General features: G+C 54.4%; 1 protein-coding gene and 3 pseudogenes across 2 annotated transcripts in view; 1 reads left to right on the plus strand and 3 right to left on the minus strand.

The window, feature by feature from the left end:
• The window catches only part of LOC139604908 (zinc finger protein 271-like), a 130,745-nt gene extending 121,312 nt beyond the window's left edge, over positions 1-9,433 (minus strand). The window contains exon 1 of one of the 2 annotated variants that reach the window (XM_071456214.1): positions 9,296-9,433. The gene's annotated coding sequence lies outside the window, so the exon portion shown is untranslated. The remainder of the gene's footprint in view (positions 1-9,295) is intronic. The other variant, XM_071456218.1, reaches the window with a different exon arrangement.
• Positions 1-21,078, plus strand: part of LOC139604931 (zinc finger protein 774-like) — a 239,435-nt pseudogene that overhangs the window by 189,216 nt on the left and 29,141 nt on the right.
• Positions 608-9,415, minus strand: LOC139604954 (zinc finger protein ZFP2-like; annotated as a pseudogene).
• On the minus strand, positions 10,127-20,847 carry LOC139604916 (serine/threonine-protein kinase PAK 3-like; annotated as a pseudogene).

Below are 21,078 nucleotides of genomic sequence, written 5' to 3' on the forward strand. Positions count from 1 at the left end.
ATTGAGCTGGGAGGAGGATGGGACCCCCAAAGCGCGGTGGGAGTGGGGTGGGACCCCTAAAGTAAGCTGGGAGGGGTATGGGATCCCAAAACTGAGCTGGGAGGGGGATGGGACACCCCAAATTCAGCTGGGAGAAGGGTGGGACCTCCAAAAGTGATGAAGGCAATTTTGTTCCTGGAATATGTAAATGAGTTTATGGATATGCATGAGGGTCTATGAATATGCAACTGGCTGATGTCATGGGAGACCAGGAACATCGAGCAAAGGTTGTTATGGCCACCAAGATGCCCCATTTATTTTCGGGGACACCTCCTAATTAATCTGGTTTTAATTCCATCAGCCTGTTGCATATTCTTAGAGCCTTATGCATATCCATTACCTAATTTACATATTTCAGGAACTATTTTACATGGCCCGTCCTTGGGGGTGTCTCCCCATTTCAGGAGCCTCCACTGAAATGGAAAATGTAAATCCGCTCCCTTTAAAAAGAAAATTATTACTACTATTATTATTATTATTATTATTATTATTATTATTATTATCAATAAGAATAAACAACTATAAAAATTAGAATTAATTTTGAAATTAAGGGGCTCTCAGGCAAAGATATGGGAGTAGAAATACAGTTCTTTATTAGGAAAAATTGAAAATACAAATGCAGTAGTACAAACAAAAAAAAACAGTGACAGAGTCAGAATCCTCTGGGAATCCAGTGGACAATGAGGCTCATCATTTGGGAATCCAGAGGGAAAAGGGCAGATCCTCTGGGAATCCAGTGGGAAAAGGGATGATCCTTTGGGAATCCATTTCTTACCCCCCAAAGACAGGACAAAAGCAGGGCCATGGAGTTTTTATAGAGTATCCCAAGGGCGGAGTTGGGGTTTGGGACAGGGGAGGAGCTCTTAGCTACACAAGAAGGGTGAGATCAAATTCCTGCCTCTTAGCAACAGCAGCACTCCACACAGAACCTGTCCCCAAATCCTAAATTCCCTCTAAAACAACTGAGAAATTATGGAACTGCAGATATATTCAATCAATTTCCTTCATTTAACCTAGTCTGGGGTGTTTTTAAAGAATGAAGGTGAAGCAGAGGAAAATAAGGGCCAAACCAAAAGGAGAAGCAGCCAGGTGTGTTCCCAACATGGATCACAGGGAATGTGAGTGACCAGGGCTGTGCCCAAAGTGCCTCCTCCAGTGGGGGATGGAGCTGGAGCAGCGCACGAAGCTCTGCCCGCACTCGGGGCACTCGCGGGGCTTCCCTTACCGGTGCCTCCATTGGTGTTGGGTCAAGTTAGAGCTCCTGGAGAAGCTCTTCCCACACTGGGGACACTCATAGGGCCTCTCCCCTGTGTGGATGCGCCGGTGGGTGATGAGGGTGGAGTTGTGCTTGAATCCCTTCCCACAGTCAGGGCACTGGAAGGGCCTCTCCTCTCTGTGAATCCAATAGTGCTGGAGGAGACAGGACCTGGTCTGAAACCTCTTCCTGCATTTATCACACTCGTAGGGCCGTTCCCCAGTGTGGATGCGCTGCTGGGTGATGAGGGTGGACTTGTACTTGAATCCCTTCCCACACTCAGGGCATTGGAAGGGCCTCTCCTCTGTGTGACTCTGATAGTGCCGGAGGAGATGGGAGCTGGTCAGAAACCTCTTCCCACACTTGGAACACTCATAGGGCCTCTCCCCAGTGTGGGTCCTCTGGTGCGTGATCAGGGTGGAGCTCTCTCCAAAGCTCTTCCCACACTCCCCACACTCGTAGGGCCGTTCCCCAGTGTGGATCCTCTGGTGCACAATCAGGTCGTAGTTCCACCTGAAGCTCTTCCCACACTCCACGCATGTGTGGGGCTTCTCCCCATCATGGAGATGCTCATGGAGCACCAGCTCCGAGCTCTGGCTCCATCTCCGGCCGCCTTCCCGGCCCAGGCTGGCTCTTTCCCCCTCACATCCCCGCCATCTGCGTTTGCAGCCCCTCCTCGTGCGGCAGCTCTGGGGCTTTTCCTCCCCGTTGGCTTCCTGCGCCGTGGAGCCGCTTAAAACGGCCTCTGCCACCAGGTTCTGCCGCGGGCATTTGTCCTCCCTGCTCTCCATGCTCAGCTCCTGCTCTGGGGGAGGAAGGACAAGGACAGGATGGGATTTGCCTCCGTGCCACAGGCAAGGGCAAGGAGATCCCCTCAGGGCGTCCCCAGCAGCCGCCACCGCCACCCCCTGATGTCCCCCCAAGGGGCCTTTTCCACTCAGCCTTGGACTTCTTCATTCTCCAAACATCCCCCCAAAAAACCCCAACCCAGGGACCCCCCGGGATATCCAGGCCGAGCTCCCCCTCCCCGCTCACCGGAGCCATGGGGGGGGCGATGATCCCACAGGTGGGGGCTGCGAATTCAGGCAGGGATGGACGGCCTGGCTCCCTCAGCTCAGCCTCCATCCGCCTTTGGCCCTCCTCTTCCTCTTCCTCCTGCTCCTCCTCCTCCATTCCCCCTCCCTCCTCCTTCTGCTCTGTCTTATCTCCCCCTCATCCTCCCCCTTCATCCCTGCCCTTCCCTGCCTCCTCCTCTTCCCCCAGCAGCAGCCACACCCTCGGTGCCCCGTTCCCGCAGCCCTCGCAGCCCGCGGCAGGAGCGGCGATGGAGCCGGGACAGGTCGGGATGGGCAGCGCGGGGCTCTCGGCTGCTCCCAGCCGCTGCGGGCAGGGGGAACCCGGCCAGGGCCAAGGGAGAGGCAAACTGACCAAACTGGGGGCACATCACAAAGCTAAGGATGCAGCAGAAAATGGAGCTGAAAGAGTTATGTTAATATTAACTCCAAACCAGGAAAAACTGGAAATTCCAAAGGTTACGGAAGACGAGAAAAAAGAATCAAACAAGATAGGAAGTGAACAAGATAAATCAAGGAAATTGAAACTTCTTGATGGAAGACAATTACTTAATAAAATGTGCTTACTAGGAAAATATTAGAAGACAAGCATCAGAAAACGCACTGGGGTACTCAAGCTTTGTGTGATCATTTTTTAAGGAACTATGGCTGCACTGGGATTTTTGGAGGAGCAAAGCAAGTTACTGAAAGATGCTTAAATTGCCAAAGGATAAATAAAAAGGTGATGAGAAAAACAACATTAGGAGGTCGTGAGTTAGCTTGTCGACCATTTCAAAGTATCCAAGCAGAAGTTAAGATTTGTTAGGCTCTGGATTTATTTGTAAAAAAAAAATATTTAATCAAGAAGAAAGAGAATATGCCATATGTTAGACAGGAGATTTTAGGAGAATAAAAATCTTTAAAGTATCAGAAACACCCGAGAAAAAAACAGGAAAAGAAAAAGGGGAAATGAAAGGGAGGGGAACAAGAGGAAAAATCAGAAAGAGAGTGGGATCCTCTGCAGCTCTTGCCCCCTCCGTTCGCGGCCGAGGCGCCTGTCCCGGGTCCCGGCTCGCTGCCCGCCTCAGCTCCGCCTGCCCCGGTTTCCATCCCAGGTGCGGGCTCACTGCCCAGGGCAGCTCCACCTGCCCCGGCGCTGGCGGGTGAATTTGTGTGCCTTGCTCCCACTGCCCGGCCCGCGGCCGCTCTGCCGGCCATGCTGGGGAAGATGGGGGTTGCTCTGTCCTGCCGCGTGGGCCGAGGTCACCGCGCCGACCGCACCGAGGGCGGGTCCCAGCCATCCCATCCCCGGCTGCCCTGCCCGTGCCAGCTGCGCTGGGCACCGCCGCTGCTGCTGCCGGGGTCTCCCACCTGCCTTTTCTCTGCCGGGAGCTGCCGGATCAGCCGCCATAAGCCATGTGGGGGCTGCCCACGCTCCGGCTCGGTCTCCACGGGAAGATCCCCCTCTGGCGATTCCGGCAGCAGACCCTGCCCACACTCCCACCGAGCCTCGGCGGGATATCCTCCCCTGACCCCGTCCTGCTCCGAGTTACATCCCCTTGGTAACCACAGCTCCAGCTGTTCAGGGAAACTCTCTCTCTCTACAGGAAGCACCTTATCGAAACACTAGGAGCTCAGTTAAAAGGCAGCACTCTCCAAATTCTTTCCCAAAACACGGGAGAAAGGCTACAGAAGGTAAAAAAGTGAAAGAGTTAGATGAAGGGATTGCTCTATTTCCCTTAAGAGAGGTTCCCATGGCAGGGATGCGCTGCCCTGCCCCGCGGGAGCCACCAGCGCCCCTGCCGGCCGTGCCCGGAACTGCACCCAAGGGGAAAGCGCCGCAGCCGAAAGGCCGGGACTGGCTCCGGGCTCTGTTTGTTGGCACTGCCGGAGCTGGTGTTCTTTGTTTGCTTTATTATACACACTAGTAAAGAACTGGTATTCCTATTCCCATAGCTTCACCTGAGAGACCCTTGATTTCACGATTCTAAAAATTAAGAGGGAGGGGCTTTGCATTCTCCATTCCAAGAGAGGCTTTTTCTGCCTTCCCAAGCAGACACCTGTCTTGTAAAGCAAGACAAACACCCACAGGCACTGAGGGGGGCTGCAGGAGGGGCAGAAGAAGGCCCTGCAGCACTTGGGCACAAAGGCCCAGCAGGTGAATGCAAGAAGGGAGCAGCAAAAGGCCAAGCTGAAGGCAAAGGCCAGGGCAGAGTTCCTACAGCCCCTGAGGGATCAACCCCAGGGCCCAAGGGGGCCCCAGCACCCAGGGCACGGGCTCGGCCACAAGCACCCGGCAGAGGCATTGCCCTCCTCGGCAGGGCACAGCCCACCCTAACAGCCCCTGGCAAGGAATCAGGGCTCCAGCTGCAGGGCACAAGGACACTGCAAGCAGAGACAGCAGCACCCTCAGGACCAGCAAGTCCACCCCTTGATGGACATGGATTGGCAGGGCTGTCACAGCTCCCATCACACCAGGGACCCTCCACACTGGAGCCCTTGAGAACATTCAGGTGGGTCTGCATTGAGAGGAGGCCTCTCCTGATGGACACAGGGGCCTCTCAATCCACTCTGAATCTTAGACCTAAGGGGGAAAAATGCAAAAAATTTGTTTGATTAGTGAGGGGATAAGTAGAAAAGATGTATGGTTTTATTCAACCACTATTAGTAGATCTGGGAGATGGATTGGAAATGCATGAATTTTTATTTGCTCCTAATTGTTATAATGATTTACTGGGAAGGGATTTGAGCGCTAAACTCAGAACACAAATTAATATTATAAAAGGTGATACAGAGACCAGTTCTGTTGTACCTCTGTGTCAAATGTCTGGCCAGGCCTATGCTGAACTGAACCCAGAAGTGTGGGCAGCCACAGGGAAAGAGGGAAAATTAGATATGGAGCCTCTTCAAATTACTTCAAAGCAACCAGGACAAGCAATACCCTGTTCCAGGGGAGGGAAGGAAGGGCTCACAGCCTGGTATTGAGTCCCTGTAGAAGGCAGGGCTTTTGGAGCCAGGGGTGTCTCCCTGTAACACTCCTATCCTGCCAGTCAACAAACTGGATGCATGGACAGGAGGAGAAAACACAGAATTTTCAAGTGTTAAAATGAAGATTTACTGAGGCGGCTGCCCTGGCCCTTCCAGACAGGGTAAAAGAATTTGAATTATAGGTGGATGTTAAACAGGGTCTTGCCAAAGGAATTTTTGAGCTAAAATGTTTAACCCAGTGGCCAGAGAGCAGCCTCATTGTCTGCAGAATTCTGCAGCCACAGCTTTCATGGGAGCTGAGGCCTGAAATCTGATGACAACAGGAGGATCTCCTAGAGTTCAAGTCTGGCAGCAAGTTAAAGCTTTGACAACCAAAAGAGCCTCTAAATGGATGGGCAGGGCTCGGTTATTACAGTATGAAACTTGTTCAATGGCACAGGAGGATTCAGAACTGAGGACAGGGCAAGGGTTTAACCCAGCCTCCTGTTTGAACAGCCTGGAGAGGGGCTGGCAAGGAACCCAGGACAGCACTCAAGGGACAGAGCTCCAGACCCAGGCTGGGAGAGATTGATGGGACATTCCCTGGCCTGAGGGACAAAATGTGTTTGTGGATGGCTCTGCAAGGGCAGCAGAAGGGAAAAGAGCTACAAGACAGGCTGTTATTAAGGAAGGGGAATCAGACAAAGCGCAGGTCACCGCCCCATGCTCAGCTCAACCCAAGGAGCTCTGGGTGCTTCTAAGAGCCTGGCACTGAAATGCCCTGGGCAGGAAGGCTTCAATATCTTCTGCTGACACCATGGCACCTAACAGGGGGGCAAAAGCAATTCTGACTGCTTCAGCAAGCACTGGATCAGAGATCAAGGTAGATTCTCCCACAGGAAGCTGGGCTGGCACAGAGCCTGCCCTGGCACTTTGCTGTTGCCAACACCCAGCCAGGACATCGGCTCCTGCCTAAGGAGTGCAAAGCAGCACCACTGGTGGCCAAGGGGCCCATGCCAAGTGTCCCTGAGGCCAGAAACAGCCGCCAGCACAGCTGAACACGGGGGGACCCCTCAGCCTGGCCTCAGGGGCTCTGAAGCCCCAGAGATTTGCACTTCCCGCCTGCAGCAGGACCATGGCAGCCGCCCCTGAGCCTGCCCTGAAGGCAACGCAGCAGCAGCCAGGGCTCCACAGCGGGCCAAGCCCCTGGGCCTGCCCACAGATCCTCTGCTCAAACCCTCGGAAATCCTGGCCACCCTCCTCTGGCACCTCCAGCCACTGCGGCCAAGCCTTGCTGCCACTGCTGCAGCTTCAGCGCTGGCTGGGCCTGCACTGCCACAGCTGCTGGGGAGCACCACGGCACAATTCCACTCTGGGGCTCACTCACACCCACACTCTGGGCTGACTGCGACTGCATTGCTGCAAAATGTACCCATTTTGGTTCTTTTCAATCTTCTTTCTCTCCTCAGGCTTGGTTTGCCTTTGCCTTGGGGAAAGGAATTTTAAAGGTTTTATTTAAGGGTTGTTACACCACTCAACGGAGATGAGTTCAACATCTCCACAGACTGGGAATAGCCCAAAAGACACCCACAGAGATAACGACCAGCAACAAAACATCAACGCCCAGCAGCAAACAGCAACCAACAGCTACCCCAGACACTGCCCCCGGCACAGCTGGAGACACCTGGTCTGGAAAAGGCTGAGAAGGAAATCCAGGAGTGTGGACCGAATTCACAGCAGAGGGGAAGAAATCCGGATCCAACAGGAAACCAAATACTAAAAACCTACACAACTTGCAAGCAATGAACATTAAAGCTGGGGATTTAGATTGGTTCAGACTACATAAAGTTTAGGAAAAATCCAGTAAAACTCACATGCCATGGAATGATTTTCTCTGCACAGCCAGGGTTATTTGTGAAAGAAATTATTTCTGTTGCAAATCCTGGCCAGAACCAAGCAATGCCTTGACTCTCTAACACTCAAGAGATTCTTGGAGAGTTTTTGTTTTCCCTGCAGTTTCAGTGACAAAATTACAACATAAGAAAAACTTTTCATAATATTCTTTCTCACTTTATTTTGTCAGGTAGGTTTGGGACAGAAGGGTGAGAATCAAGTTTTGGTCTGGGCTTTTCCATGTTCACCTTAAGGCTGCATTCTGAAAAAAGTTACAAGAGCCTTAAAGGTGACCATTTATTTCATAAACAGTTAATAGTTTGTTTCAACATTGTTAAAAGAAACAAACAAACTAACTAAAAAACCAAAACAAAAACCCAAACAAAGAAAAGGAAAAAAACAAGCAAAAAAATAAGCAGATTCTGAGGGGGCCCACATGTGACTCACCAGATGGCTGCCCCGGAAGAGAAGCTTCATTCCAGGCAGCCTGCAGAGGAGCTTTAGAAATGCAAATGAACACTGCTGGGCAAAGCCTGGACAATGGACCTGGGTCTCTTGCCTGGGGCAGGAATTGGGCTGATTCCCTCTGCCCCTCACCCCAAGCTCTGCCTGCTTGCACTGATGGAATTTGCACAGCTCAAGGCAGAGCCCAGGGTGAGGATATCTGACCCTGCAACAGAAACGGGTGAAGCTGCAAAGAGAAACAGCAAATGGAGAATGTTGGGAAAACTTCACTATAAATAAATGGGGGGGAATCATCCCTCTGCCCACTCCAACATCTGCTGTCACTGTCTGCGTTATATAGGGCATATTAGAGCACAGATATTCGTGCTATCACAAGTTCAGGGAAATCAGTTCAGAATCAAAGTAATTGATGTAGTCTTGGCTGAAAGTAGCGCCCAAAATGGGGAAAAGATGAACGGCCAGCAGAAAAAATCATACACCACCGTGCCCCAGACCCTGGGAACCCGAACCAATTCATATCAGGAGCCACAGAACCCATTTCTCATTTCAATGGTACCATTAGATTACAAGCTGTCCTCAAAATAACCAACCAGACAGCTCCAGCTCCTGACCTTCCTGCTGAGCAATCCACTAAAATGAGGAACAAATGGGATGGGATCAGATTACGTTTTAGCAGAAAAAAGATCTGTTTGTGGAAAATTAAATGACTCAAACTGCTGTTGGCAAATAGATGACAAAGGAAAAGTGGTAAAACAGATAACAAAGGAAACAAAAAAGCAGCTCATGTATTGGTCCAAACGTGAAAAGGATGGGAATGGGACACGGTTTTGTGGCTCCCTGGCAGTCCATGGGTTAAACGAAGGCTGTTTCTCCTCTGATGTGCTACAGCAACTCTCACCTTTTTACCATGCTCCACACCTTGAGAGTGCAGCTCATTCAGCAGCTGAGCGAGGGGCCAGGGACTCGTAGAACAGGAAGTAATGGGCGAAACCACCAGCTTCAATAATTGTTACTAATTAACATGGACTGCTGCTCACAGAAAGTCCCGCTAAATTCCTGAACTTCGAGAACAAAAAAGACTTAAGAGAGCCGTGAATATCGGCTGTTATACAAAAGTGGGGATGCACATTAACGAGGACATGCAGCTGGCGGATCGCGAAGTCTGAACCTTCCAAGTACCTCAGCCAGTGGGCAAAAGGAGAGGGAGATGGGGCCGGGAAAATGAGGATAAAAAGGAGGCTGCGAACTACAACAATGGCAGAGAGCGCACGGTAAATGCCCCACGGCCTCGCCCTCTGCTCAGCAATAAAGTCACTTGTACAGGACTCCTCTGTCTCCTCGGGGCACAGAAACCTCCGGCCACGTCAATTTCCCCGCACAGCCCCGGGCACGGGGCAGCCGCCTCTGTCCCAGCCACAGCAATCGGGCCGAGCCAGCGCTGCTCCGGCAGCGGCTCCTGCCGAGGCAGCGGCCGCAAGGAGACCGCGGGCAGCCGCTCCCGCAGCGCCCTCACGCCAGCGGCAACACGCGCCGGACACGGCACAACGAACCCGCCTGAGCCCCCTGCCGCCCCCGAGGCCCGCAGCGAGCCCCGAGCCCCCGCACAACCCAGCGCGGCTCCCACCTGCGCTGCGGCCGCCTCCCAGCTCCGCCGCCGCCGCCTCACCGCGCTCCGGCCGCTGCCGCCGCTCCCGGGCCCGCACACACGCTCCGCCAATGGCGCCGCTGCCGAGCCACCGCCGCCCTCAGGCCGCCACCGGGCCCCTGCCCCGCCCCGCTTCCACCAATCAGCGCGCCAGAACCGCGACGGACGGCACCGTCGCCCAATCGCAGCCAGGGGCGGGCTCTGCACCAGGCACAGCCTCGCCCCGCGCTCTCAGGGTCCCCCGGGCTGCGTGAGGGCAGAGCCGGAGATGAGGAACAGCCCTGGAACGGGCCCGGGCCCGAGGGGATTGAGCTGAAAACACAAACAAACTTCACCGCACCTCCCGCCACGGCTTTCCCGGCACTGCGGGTCCGGTGGCCCCGGCTACAGCGGGAGCCCTGGAGCCTCACTTCTCCTACGCCTAATTAGGAGCATCAGTGCATCGCTTTGATTTCCCCCAAAAAGGGAAAACTGCCGCAAACGCCTGTGGATGAGTGGGGGAGGGGAGAGATTTCTGACAAGAAACGCCAAAACCTCAGAGCAGGATACTGAGAAGTAAGTGAAGAGCCTTAAATCCAGCCTTCCCCCACGCCTCCCTCCTTCCAGCTGCACCTCCTACCCCGGCAGTGCCGGAGACAGGGAATGGGGCCGTGCTCACTTCATGCCCCGGGGCTTCTCCCTCTGCTCAGGGACAGGAGTCGTTCCCCTGCTGCGCCCTGGGCTCTCTCCCACCGGAGACTTCTCCAGGAACTTCTCCAAGCTGAGTCCATCCCACGGGGCACGGCCCCCCTCCAAGTGCTGCAGCGTGGGTCACCGTGCCCCGGGGTCAGTCCTGCCAGGACAGGCTGCTCCAGCGGGGCCCCTCTGGCCACGGGGGCACAGCCTCCTCTCAGGCATCCCCGTGCTCCAGCGTGGCTGCTCCGGGGGCTGCAGGGGGATCTCTGCATCCCCATGGATCTGCAGGGGGATCTCTGCATTCCCATTGATCTGCCGGGGGATCTCTGCATCTGGTACTGCCGTTTTTGGAGGAGCCAGGAATAGGCTGAGCTCTGCCTGAAGCTCTTCTCACATTCCCCACACCCTTCCCAGCACAGGGAGACTTTTACCTCCTCTCAGCTCTCCAGGCTGGGTTTGCAGCCCCTCCTCGTGTGGGATCTCTGGAGCTTTTCCTCCCCGTTGGATTCCTGCGCCGTGGAGCCGTTCCAAATGGCCTCTTCCACGAGGTTCTGTGGCAGGGATTTGTTCTCCCTGGTCTCTGTCTGCAGCTCAATGCCTGGGGGAGGAAGGACAAGGAGAGGAAGAGACAGGGAGAAGGGAAAAGGAAAAGGCAGGAGGAGAGGAAGGAACAAGAAGGAACAAGTGAGGAAGGAGATGGGAAAGGAACGTGGATGGATGAAGGACAGAATGAGGAGAAGAAGGAGGGAGGACAAGGAGAAGATGGGATTTGCCTCCATGCCAGAGGGAAGGGGAAGGAGATCCCCCCAGTCCATCCCTGGCAGGATGGCGTTGGCAGTGAGGCTGTCCTGCAGCGATGCTGGGCTGGGAGATGGAGCAGCAGGGAGGGGAAAGGGGCAGTGATTCCTCCTGCCCTGCCTGGCTGTCCCAGTCTGGAGCGTCCTGGCGCTGCCGAGGCCCCTGGAGCGTCCGGCACTCAGGAGCCCGGAGCTCACGGCTGCTTTATAAAGCTGACAAAGTCGGCAGCATGGGTCTGGGTATGATCTCAGCAAACTGGGTGTATTGGTACAGGAACAGGGGACAGAGCTGAACAGGGTCCAGGGACAAAGACAGGGTGCAAGCTGAGGGCACAGGGGGGTTTTTATATGGGGTAGTGAGGGTGGAGCTGAGGGTCAGGGTCCAATGGATATGGGGGAAAATGGGGCAAAGGAGGGGTTAAGGGTCGGGACAGCTAATAGGGAAACAGGGGCAGAGGAATGCAGTAAACTGGGGCCAATGGGGGGACAGAGAGGGAGAACATTCTAGGGACTAACCAGAGATGGGTAATAGGGGGTGAACTAGGGTAATTAGGGCAACGGGCCAATGGGGTAACATAACTTTCCATAAATCAGCATGTGCCTGCAAAGATCTGTGGGAGAAGCAAGCTTCTCACCATAACCTTGAAATCTATTCTTCCTATTGGGGACCAGTCCTCCACGGGTGGGAGATTGAGACTCCCATGGGCCTCCACACCAGCGCATCTTCCTTTTCCTCGCAGCCTCCTTCTCCTCCGTCCAGACAAAGTTTAGGATTGACAAATCCTGGCTTTGGGGGAAGAACAAGGGGTGAGCACCTTGGGTTTTGTGAGAAATGAGCCCCACTCTTTAGAATTTTTGAAAGTTTAATAAGGAATAATAAAGGACAAATCAGTAACAGCGCTGGGTGTTGGCAATGGCCAGAGGCACACCAGTTAACCACAGCAACTCTTCTTGTCTAGTTTCTCCATTGTATTGTTCAAATACATATTCATAATGATTGTACATATTCAAACATTTCTTTGAACTCATTTACATGTTCCAGGAATTCTTGAAGATGTCCCTGCTCGCTGTGGGGCACCAGGTCCAGATGAGCTCGAAAGGAGCCTGCCAGGCCACAGCGGGCGAGGATTCTGCTCGCTCTGCGCGTGGAACGCAGCGAGACTGGAGACTATCGGAGGGGGCCCCACAAGAAAACCCCTCCCTGGCGCTGCTGCTTCCCCTGCAGCCCTTGGCTCTCACCTGCAGCAGCTCCTGGGCAGCCCAGCGCCGCTCCTCGTCCGGCTCCAGGCTGCACTCAAGGCAGTCCCGCAGCAGAGCCGACAGGCGCCGGGGCTCCTGCAGCTGCGGGGTCCCGTTCTGCCGGATCAGAGCGCGAGCCTGCAGGGAAAGCAAACTCAGCGCTCTGCCAGCTCCCTTCACACCCACACGGGCTCACATCCACCCCGGGGCCTCAGCCCCAGCTCCAGGGCCACTTTCCTCCCTGCCAGAGATGCTGCTCAGAGCTCATTTTGCTATGCCAAGCAAAAAACCCAAACCCTGCGGCTGCCACAGCCACTGCAACATCCAAATGATCTCGCTTTGAGAGACAGCTTCATTGGCTGACTCTGTTAGTAGGAACCTCCATCAGAAATAGCCCATTTTGCTTCTCCAAATATGGACACCAGCTTTACAGGCCATTTTCCAGAGTCAGTGTGGTCTGCCTGTGTTATTTCAGAGGATTCTTCCATCAAGTGCATCTCTGCAGTGCCACTGACACTCAAGTAAATGCATTCCTGATGCCCCATCCCAGAAACTGCCAGGCAAGAAACAGGAGGTTTGTGATGCTGAAAGCTCAGGCTTGGTGACATGGAGAAAGTAGCTTGGACTAGGAAAGAAATGTGTTGGACTATGGGGATGTTAAACAATCATCTTCATGTTTTCAACAAGTTTCCCAGTGAGAAGAATCAGGGGGAAATCATCTCGCAAAACCTCTTTTAGAAACTCCTGCAGAAAACTTGTTGGGTTTGGGGGAGGAATGTGGGGTTGGTGTGGGGTTTTCTTCCAAGGTAACATTAGAGCTGATGCATTTGCTTCACATTTGCAGGTCATCCTCACAGCCAGAAGAGCTGCAACAACGTAAATCCCAAAGCAAATTGTTGCTGGAGATTGCGGAATATTCGTCTGTGTTGAGGCTGGAGTGCTCTGGGAATTCCCTTCCCATGTGCAGAAACCTCCAGCTGCTGCTCCCAGTGCAGGGTCCCCCTGTGCTCGCAGCCTCTGCAGCCCCTGGAGAATTTGCCTCTTACCATGGCCGCCGTTTCCCTGAAGTAAGGAGGTTCTCCTTCCACCATCTCGATGGTCACAATGCCGAAGGACCAGATGTCCACCTTGGGGCCATAGGGAGATCTGGTCACGACTTCTGGGGCCATCCAGTGAGCAGTGCTCACCATGGAGCTGCGCTGGTCCTGCTCAGGGCTGAGCTGAGCGCAGAGGCCAAAATCAGCTGAGGACAGAAACAAACCCTGTCAAAGGCAGCTGCAATGAGGAAACCAAGCACAGAGATTCCCCACGCTCAGTCTGAGAGTGCAGTAGTGAAGTCAGCTGGAAATGTCCTCAGGGCTGTAGCCAAGGAAAGATGGAACTGGGCCCTTCAGGAAACCCTCAGCTTTCCTGCAGTGGCTTTTACTGATTCCCTTGGAGCTTTAGATTGCCACTGCTGCCCCTCTGGAAGGGCCATGGCCAGAGCAAAGGCACTGCTGGCCCCCTGCTCCTCTCCTGAGCTCTCTGCAGGGGCAGCCGCTCTCAGCTGGCAGCAGGGGCCGGGCAGTGCCCCCAGCAGCCCTTGTGGGGCTCTGACCCTCCCTGGGAAGCAGCCCCAGCCCCGCAGCCCGGGAGCGCTGTGCCTGGCCAGGAACACCCACCCAGCCTGACAGAGCCGTCCATGCCCAGGAGGATGTTGGAGCTCTGCAGATCCCTGTGGATCACCCGGTTGGAATGGAGGAAATCCAGGCCCTGCAGACACTGAGAGAGAACAAGAAACACGAGGGCAAAAACCAATGGCTGGAATATATCACACCAGAAAGGACAGCTCAGAATTCTGCCAGCAGCAGCTTTGCTGTGACAGGCCAGGAGTGCAGTGCACACAAGCTCCAGGCAAAGGGCTCAAGGCAAAGCTGAGAACAGCAAATCAAATCCAAAGCACACAGAGAGTACCACAACAGCAGGAGAGAGAACAAGAACAGAGTAGAAGTGCAGTGATGCTGGACGCCGTTCACTGCAGAGGCTCTTTCTTCTCCAGCTCATGAAAACAACTCAGAAACAAAGCCCTGAGCATGGAGCCACTCCTGTTCTCACACCCTGTTTGGAAGGACCATCGTGTCCCAGCCATGGGAGTGACAAGCAGGATCCCTCACCTCCCGACTGACAGCTGCCATCTCTCCTTCAGCCATGCGTGTCTGTCTGACAACGTCCCGCAAAGTTCCCCCATCCATGTATTCCATCACCAGCCAGAGATCTCCATCAACAAGGAAGCTGGAAGAGGAAAGCAATGGCATGGAGATGAATGTGCAGAGCTCAATTCCCCCATGGAAAAGCCTGGAGTGGAGCTTTGTTTCTGGGTCACTTGTCAGTGAGGACAGAATCAGATGGAGAGACATTCCTGCCAGGCTGCACAGCCCTTGGAATCTGCACAGTCTAAAGGGGAAGGAGACACCTGTGAGAAAGGAGAGGCCTTGGATGGCAAGCAGGTGAAAAATGCAGTTTAGCAACAGCCCAGATCAATGTGGAACCACAACCCTTGGCCCCAGCTGGTTCAGCTTCTGAACTCATCAGTTCCACCATTCCCTCCAGAACAAGGCAACACAACTGCCAGGGTTATCCAGGGGAGGAGGCCGTGCAGCACTTGGGACAAAAGCAGTCAGAAAACCTTTCAGAAAGTCCCTTCAGAAACAGGCAAGGCCAGTGAAAAATGGGCAAATGAGGCATTTCTGGGAACAAGAACCCGATCTTCCTGGCAACTGTAGCAATGGAAAAGGGCTGGGAAGAAGAAGCCAAGAGAAATCATTTCTGCTGTGGTTTATCAGCACTTGTTGGGAGACAAAGCCAACGGGGTCAACTTGAAGGAAAAACCAAAGCAAAGCAACAAAAGCACATGGAGGGATGAACTGCCAGGCTGTTGGTTTGGGAAGATGTGGCTGGGTCAGGGATTTTCAAAACAGGCTACAGACTCCGGATGCCAGGAAAGGTTAATGCAGGGCCCGGGCTCGGGATCAGAGCTGAAGCACTCACCTGTCCAAAGAGTTGACAATGTTGGGGTTCTTCTTGTCCTTCAGGAGCAGGATCTCATTCACAGCTCATTCCCTGTCCTGCCCTCTGAGACTCATTTTCTTGATGGCCACCTGAAGGGACATTGCAGCCTTGAACTGGAGGAGTCTGTGGCAGGAGGCCACAGCAAACACGGAGCGAGTCTTTGTGGAGCGACGGAGCCGGGCTGTGCCAAACTGCCTTGGGATGGGACACCAGAGCTCAGCAAGGGCCATTCCCACAGCCCATTGCTCTGCCAGCTGGGGGCTGCTTACAGGACACATGGCCAGAGACATTTGGCCCTGCAAGCTCTGCAGAAATGGTCCCTCAGCTGTCAGCCTCAAAGCTCTAACAACATTCTCTGCACCTACAGTCTTCTCAAATGGCCTCAACACGCTCATTATTATTATTCAAACCCATTTTGCAAGCAGGAGGTAATTCTGGTTCTGTCAAAACAGAGCAAAACAGCCAGGAACCGCTTAGCAATTCTATGGGATTTGGTCATGATTTCAGATCCAGCTGCTCTGTTTGGGATTGCACAGCAAAGCAGACACGCACACCCATTGCTCAGGTGATCCCTGTCACAGGCTGTCACTGACACCAGACCCAAACACAACTGCAGGCTTTAGGAGAGAGCTTTGCTCTGGACATCCATCTCCTCATTTCTCTCCCTCTCTCTCTGTGAACAGCTGAAGTGGGACTAAAACCCCAAACTGAGCCCAAGCAGGATCTCTCCCTAATTAGGCCTTGAGGTACCCTTTGAAAATGAAAGGCAGGATGGAAATAATAGTGCTATATTTTAGCTAATAAGAGCTAAATAATGTTCCTGTCTGAGGCCGGGATGAAGATCAATTGGGCCTCAGTCTCCAGCAGCTGATGCATTCACACTTTTAGATATGAAGGCCAAGCCAGCGTGTCCTGCTCTGACAGACACCGCTGCCCTCCTTGCATTCCTTTGGCGCTTCAGAAGGACCAAGTCTGTCCCAGCTGTGCTCTGCAGGCTGACACTGCTCTGCCTTCAGAGGAGCAGCCTGGGCAGGAAAGCTCTGCTGGCCCCCAAAGCTGCAGCCACAGCTCCCAGCAGAGGGGAAAGCCCTGGAGAGCTGCCAGGCGTGCTGGGCGTGTTGGCACTGACCTCTCCTCCAGTGGCCCTGTCGAGTCCTTTATAAACGGCTCTGAAAGCCCTGGAGACAAAACAGCAGAGAAGAAAGAAGCAGCGCTTTAGGCCCTGGCAGGGAAAGCCAGCCCAGACAGGAGATCTCTGCTGCCTGCAGCGTTCACAAACACCTGGGTGCATCGACCCTTCCAACAACAGCACAGCAGCCACCAGCCCTCTGCCATGCAAGGTGTGCAGGAGAAAACTGAGACCCAACACCAAGGAATTGGGCTGGAGCAGATCCCAATGTCCACCCTGAATTGCTTTAGTTGAAAACCTGAGGTGAGAAATGGGTGTCGAAAGAACTGGCAAAGAATGCATTTCATCCTTTTCCATTTCCTGCCTAAGACCTGCAGGTTCCACAAGGGCCCTGCCATCAGGCAGGTGATGCATTTTCCCCCAGAGTGCATCAGCTCTGTGTCTGTTACTGAATGGATGGGGTCTGCTACCTGTGCTAGAATAGAGCACTTATTAGTTCATCTCTGGTTTCTGTTTCTAAGCTATTAGGTTGATAATCCTGAGCAGTGGATATTTTTTGAAGGAAAATATTTGGAAGAAATCTTGTTGAGAACTGTTTTCTGACAGTCACCAGATGGTGAGTTGCTCTTTTAGTCAATCCAGTTCCAGGGACAGAAGATCTTCCAGGTCCTGCTCCTTGCTGCAGGCAGGGCACTGCCAGCCTCAGGGGCCTTTGACGGCGCCTTCTGGCCACAGTTATCAATTCTGATCAGGACTGAGAGACAGCAGGATGGTAGCCCAGTGTCTGGAGGTGCTTGGAGCTCTCCAGACTTCTCACTTGATCCTGCACCAGCACAACACCCGGCCCTGCTTGTGCAGCAGCAGCTGCCGTGCACTTACCCTTGGCCAATCTGCTCCAGTTCCAGGTATTTCTCGGCAGGCTCCGCCTCGCTCACGGTGTTCCCTGAAAGAAACCACGTGGAAGACGCTCCCTCCCAGAGTGAGACCCCGCCTTGCAGCAGAGCCAGAAGCAGCCCCACTCCCTGGGGCCGTGAGCCCCTTGGTGTCAGCCGGGGAAGGACAATAAATGACTCGGTGACATTCAGCTGCAGAGCAACACTGGGTGCAGCTGATGCCCAGACACACACACAGCACCTGCTCGGGCACCCAGGAACAGAGCAGACGTACTCAGCTGCATCAGGCACCACTCCCCTCTCCCCTCTGGCTGCCCAGCTGTGCTGCTGTCAGAATGTTCAGCCCAGGATCCCACAGCGGAGGGAGGTTCAATTTCCTCTTCCCAAGCAGAGGGAGCTCCTTCATCCTCTTCCCAAAACGCTGCAGCTTCTCCATCCTCTTCCCAAAACGCTGCAGGTTCGCCATCATCTTTCCAAGCCAGGGGATGTTCGCTGTCCACTTCCCACACTGGGGGATGTTCACTCTCCTCTTCCCAAGCCACAGGATGTGCTCCATCCTCATCCCACACCAGGAGATGTCCTCCATCCTCATCCCACTCTGTGGGGGCTTGGCCATTCTGGTCCCACACCAGGGGACATCCACCGTCCTCGTCCCAGGCCGGGAGATGTCCCCTGTCCTTGTCCCACCCCGCGGGAGCCTCGCCGTTGCATTCCCACCCCGCGGGATGTTCGCCCTCGTCTCCCAGAGCAGCGGGAAGTTCACTGTCATCTCCCGGCACTGAGGGAAGTTCACCATCGTCCCCCAGAGCAGCGGGAAGCTCACTGCTGTCTTCCTCCTCTTGGGCCTCCTCTTTGGAAGCAGAGAGAGCCCCAGGAGGTGCTGATGCTGCTTTTGTGCCCTGTGGACAGACGGCAGCGTGAGGAACGGGAAGTTCTATCTCAGTTATCACCTTATTTATCCTCAGCTGCACATCCAGCTGCACTACGCAGAAATGGGTTTTGGAGCTGTTCCAACTAACAATGGGCTACAGTCAACATTGCCACTTATTGTTGGGAATTCGATATTCCACCATGGCTCAAGCCAGCAAGCAATCCTCTGCCTGCAAAACCAGACCTGCAGCTCTTCAAAAGCTCTTCAGCAGAAAAGGAGAAAACTGCCAGGGATCCCTTTGCTGCTGCTGCTGCTGCTGCAAAGACACTGACAGGAACTTTCCTTCAGCCTCCCAGGCTGGCCCTCGACTGCCACATGCTGAGCTCACAACTTGCTGCACAATTCCAAACACCAAAGGTTCCTTTCCCACTCACCGAAGGAGGAGCTGCTCGGAATCCAGACATGAGGTGCCCTGCAGTGGGAGAGGGAACATGAACCAGATGCTGTTAGGAGAAAAACTGCCAGTGCTGGGAAATGCCATGGAGCAAGGCAACCCCAAGAGAGCATTTTGCTCTCACAGCATGCCTCCAGGAGCCACAGTCCCTTCCCACAGCAAGCAAGAGAACAGCACAAAATACTGGGCTGGGTCAGTTCTTGGCTGGAGCAGCAAAGGGAGGGAGTTCCAGGCTCTGCTGGCACAGACTCCCTGCTTGAGGGAACAGAACCCCCCAGGGCTCATTGCAGATGCTGTGCACGCCCCGCTGGCTGCAGATACCCCCTTTTTCAGCTGCAGCTGCTGGCAGGAGCTCTCCCAAAGCAATGGTGTCTCCATGGCCATTTGGTTCCAAAGCCAACTCAGCTCCAGAGGAAGAACAGAAAGCACACAGCAAGCCCAAAGCCACAGATGCTGCACCGAGGGAAAACCTCGATTTACGTGCCAAGTGGGTTAAAAAATACCCTGAATAAGCCACAGAGTACAGAGTGCAAACTGCAGCAGCCACGTGCTGGATCATTTTGGCTGCGCTGCACACGCCTGCAGCCTGTAGCCCTGCAAGCACAGAAGGACAGGGCTGGGCTGGCTGCTGAGAATGCCTTGGGCAGGAAGATCCTCCGGCAGCGAGCCCAGAGCCACTCTGGGCACTGAGGCCTCCGTGTCCCACAGCAACGGGAACACCACGGGGACGTGGCGCTGTTCCTGTGACATCCCAGCAGCAGCTCACGCAGAAACCACCTGGAAGGTTCTCCTGTGTCACAAAGGAGCACAAAGAACCCTCCCAGGGCACAGCCCATGGCCCAAAGGATGCAAGAGGAACTGGGAAAATGCAGCAAACAAGGACACCCCATAGCCCAGCCTGAACACTGAGGAGGAACAAGGACAGGACCAAAGCAAAGGAAACGTGACCTTTAGTCACTGATAGTTCTGACTAAAAGCAGCAAGCCTTGTTCCATCTGGGATCTTTGTTCTAGTTCTAAAAACAAGCAAGGGTCTCCACTCTAAATACACAGAAGGCAGGAACTGGGGAGGAGGTGGGATTAGGAAGGAGGAGGAGGAGGAGGGAGAGAGGAAAAGGGGGAGCGGGAAGAGGAGGAGCAGGAGCAGGAACAGGAGGAACAGGAGGTTCCAGTGCCCCCTGTGGCGCAGCCACGGGACCATCGCCCCCACCTCATCCTGCAGGTGAGCGGGGAGGGGGAGCTCATCCCAAATCTATCGGGGGGGGGGGGTCCCTGAGAGGGTTTTTTATTGGGGTGTGTGTGGAGCTCGCAGATTGTGGAATTGACCCCAAATATCATCTGGTGTCTCTGGGAGGTTTTGTTTTCTCTGTGTGTGTAGGTTTGGATCTTGCAGGAGCCCAAAGCTGAGCCCCTTGGGGGATCCTTGGGGGCCCACGTGGCCATTGCCCAGTATGGGCAGGGGAGGACATTGGTCCTGGGGACCCCCGGCAGAGCAGAGGAGGGGAACCCCTGGGACCCCCAGAGTGGGGAGAGCAGAGAGGGGCAATCCCAGAGCTGGGGGACCCTGGCAGACTGGAAAGGGGGGGAGCCTGGAGAGGAGGGACCCCTGGGATCCCTGGGATCTCAGAGCAGAGCATCAGGGGAGAAGGGACCCCATGGACCCCCAAAAGCCCCTGAATCATCCCTAAGCAGGACAGTGGAGAATGGAGAACCCCTGGAACCATTGGACCCCCATGATCCCAAGGAAAGGAAACCTCTGGAACCCCAAAAGTGGAGAGATCAGCAATAGAGAACTCCTGGGAGAGTTTTTTTCAGCTGAATCTTGATATGTGGAGATTTTCATGGACACAAGAGTCCTGCTGACTTTTAGAGATGGACCTGGCCAGGAGGAGCCTCTACTCCAAGGCACTCCCACCTTGGTTTCCCCCAAACCAGGGTTTGTCATTCCCAAGCTGTGGCCGGATGGAGGAGGAGGAAAAGCCCCAGGGATCCCTCACGAGGAGGGGCTGCAAACCCAGCCCAGGGAGGTGTGAGGAGGAAAGAGCCCCCCTGAGCCAGGAAGGCGGCCGGAGATCCAGCCAGAGCTCAGAGCTGGTGGAGAAGCCTCATGGCAGGGAGAAGCCCCACAAGTGCTTGGAATGTGGGCAGGGTTTCAGCTACAGCTCCACCCTGATGGAACACCTGAACATCCACCCTGGGGAGAGGCCCTGGGAGTGTGGGGAATGTGGGAAGAGCTTCAGTAGGACCTCCGACCTGAGCAAGCACCACAAGATCCACACTGGGGAATGGCCCTAGGAGTGCTTGGAATGTCAGAGGAGCTTCAGGTGGCATTCAGAGATCATCACTCACCAGCACTTCCACACCAGGGAGAGGCCCTGCGAGTGTCCCGAGTGTGGGAAGAGCTTCGTGCGCTGCTCCAGCTCCATCCCCCGTGGGAGGATCCGTGCTGGATGATCCCCAGTGACCCCCATTGGGCAGAGCCCTGGTGACCCCTGTTCTGGGTGATCCGTGTTGGGTGGGGGAAGGTGTTGGAGAGATTTCTTTCCCTTCTCCTTGTGCTGCTGTGATTTGGTTGGTAATAAATTCCCTCCGTGTGCCCAGGCCGGGTCTGTTGTGCCCGTGCGGGATTTGCTGAGGGATCTCTCCCGGTCCTTGTC

This window comes from Agelaius tricolor, unplaced genomic scaffold (assembly GCF_023055355.1).
Source record: "Agelaius tricolor isolate 1412-34295 unplaced genomic scaffold, bAgeTri1.0.p SCAF_57, whole genome shotgun sequence".
NCBI classification, from domain to species: Eukaryota; Metazoa; Chordata; class Aves; order Passeriformes; family Icteridae; genus Agelaius; species Agelaius tricolor.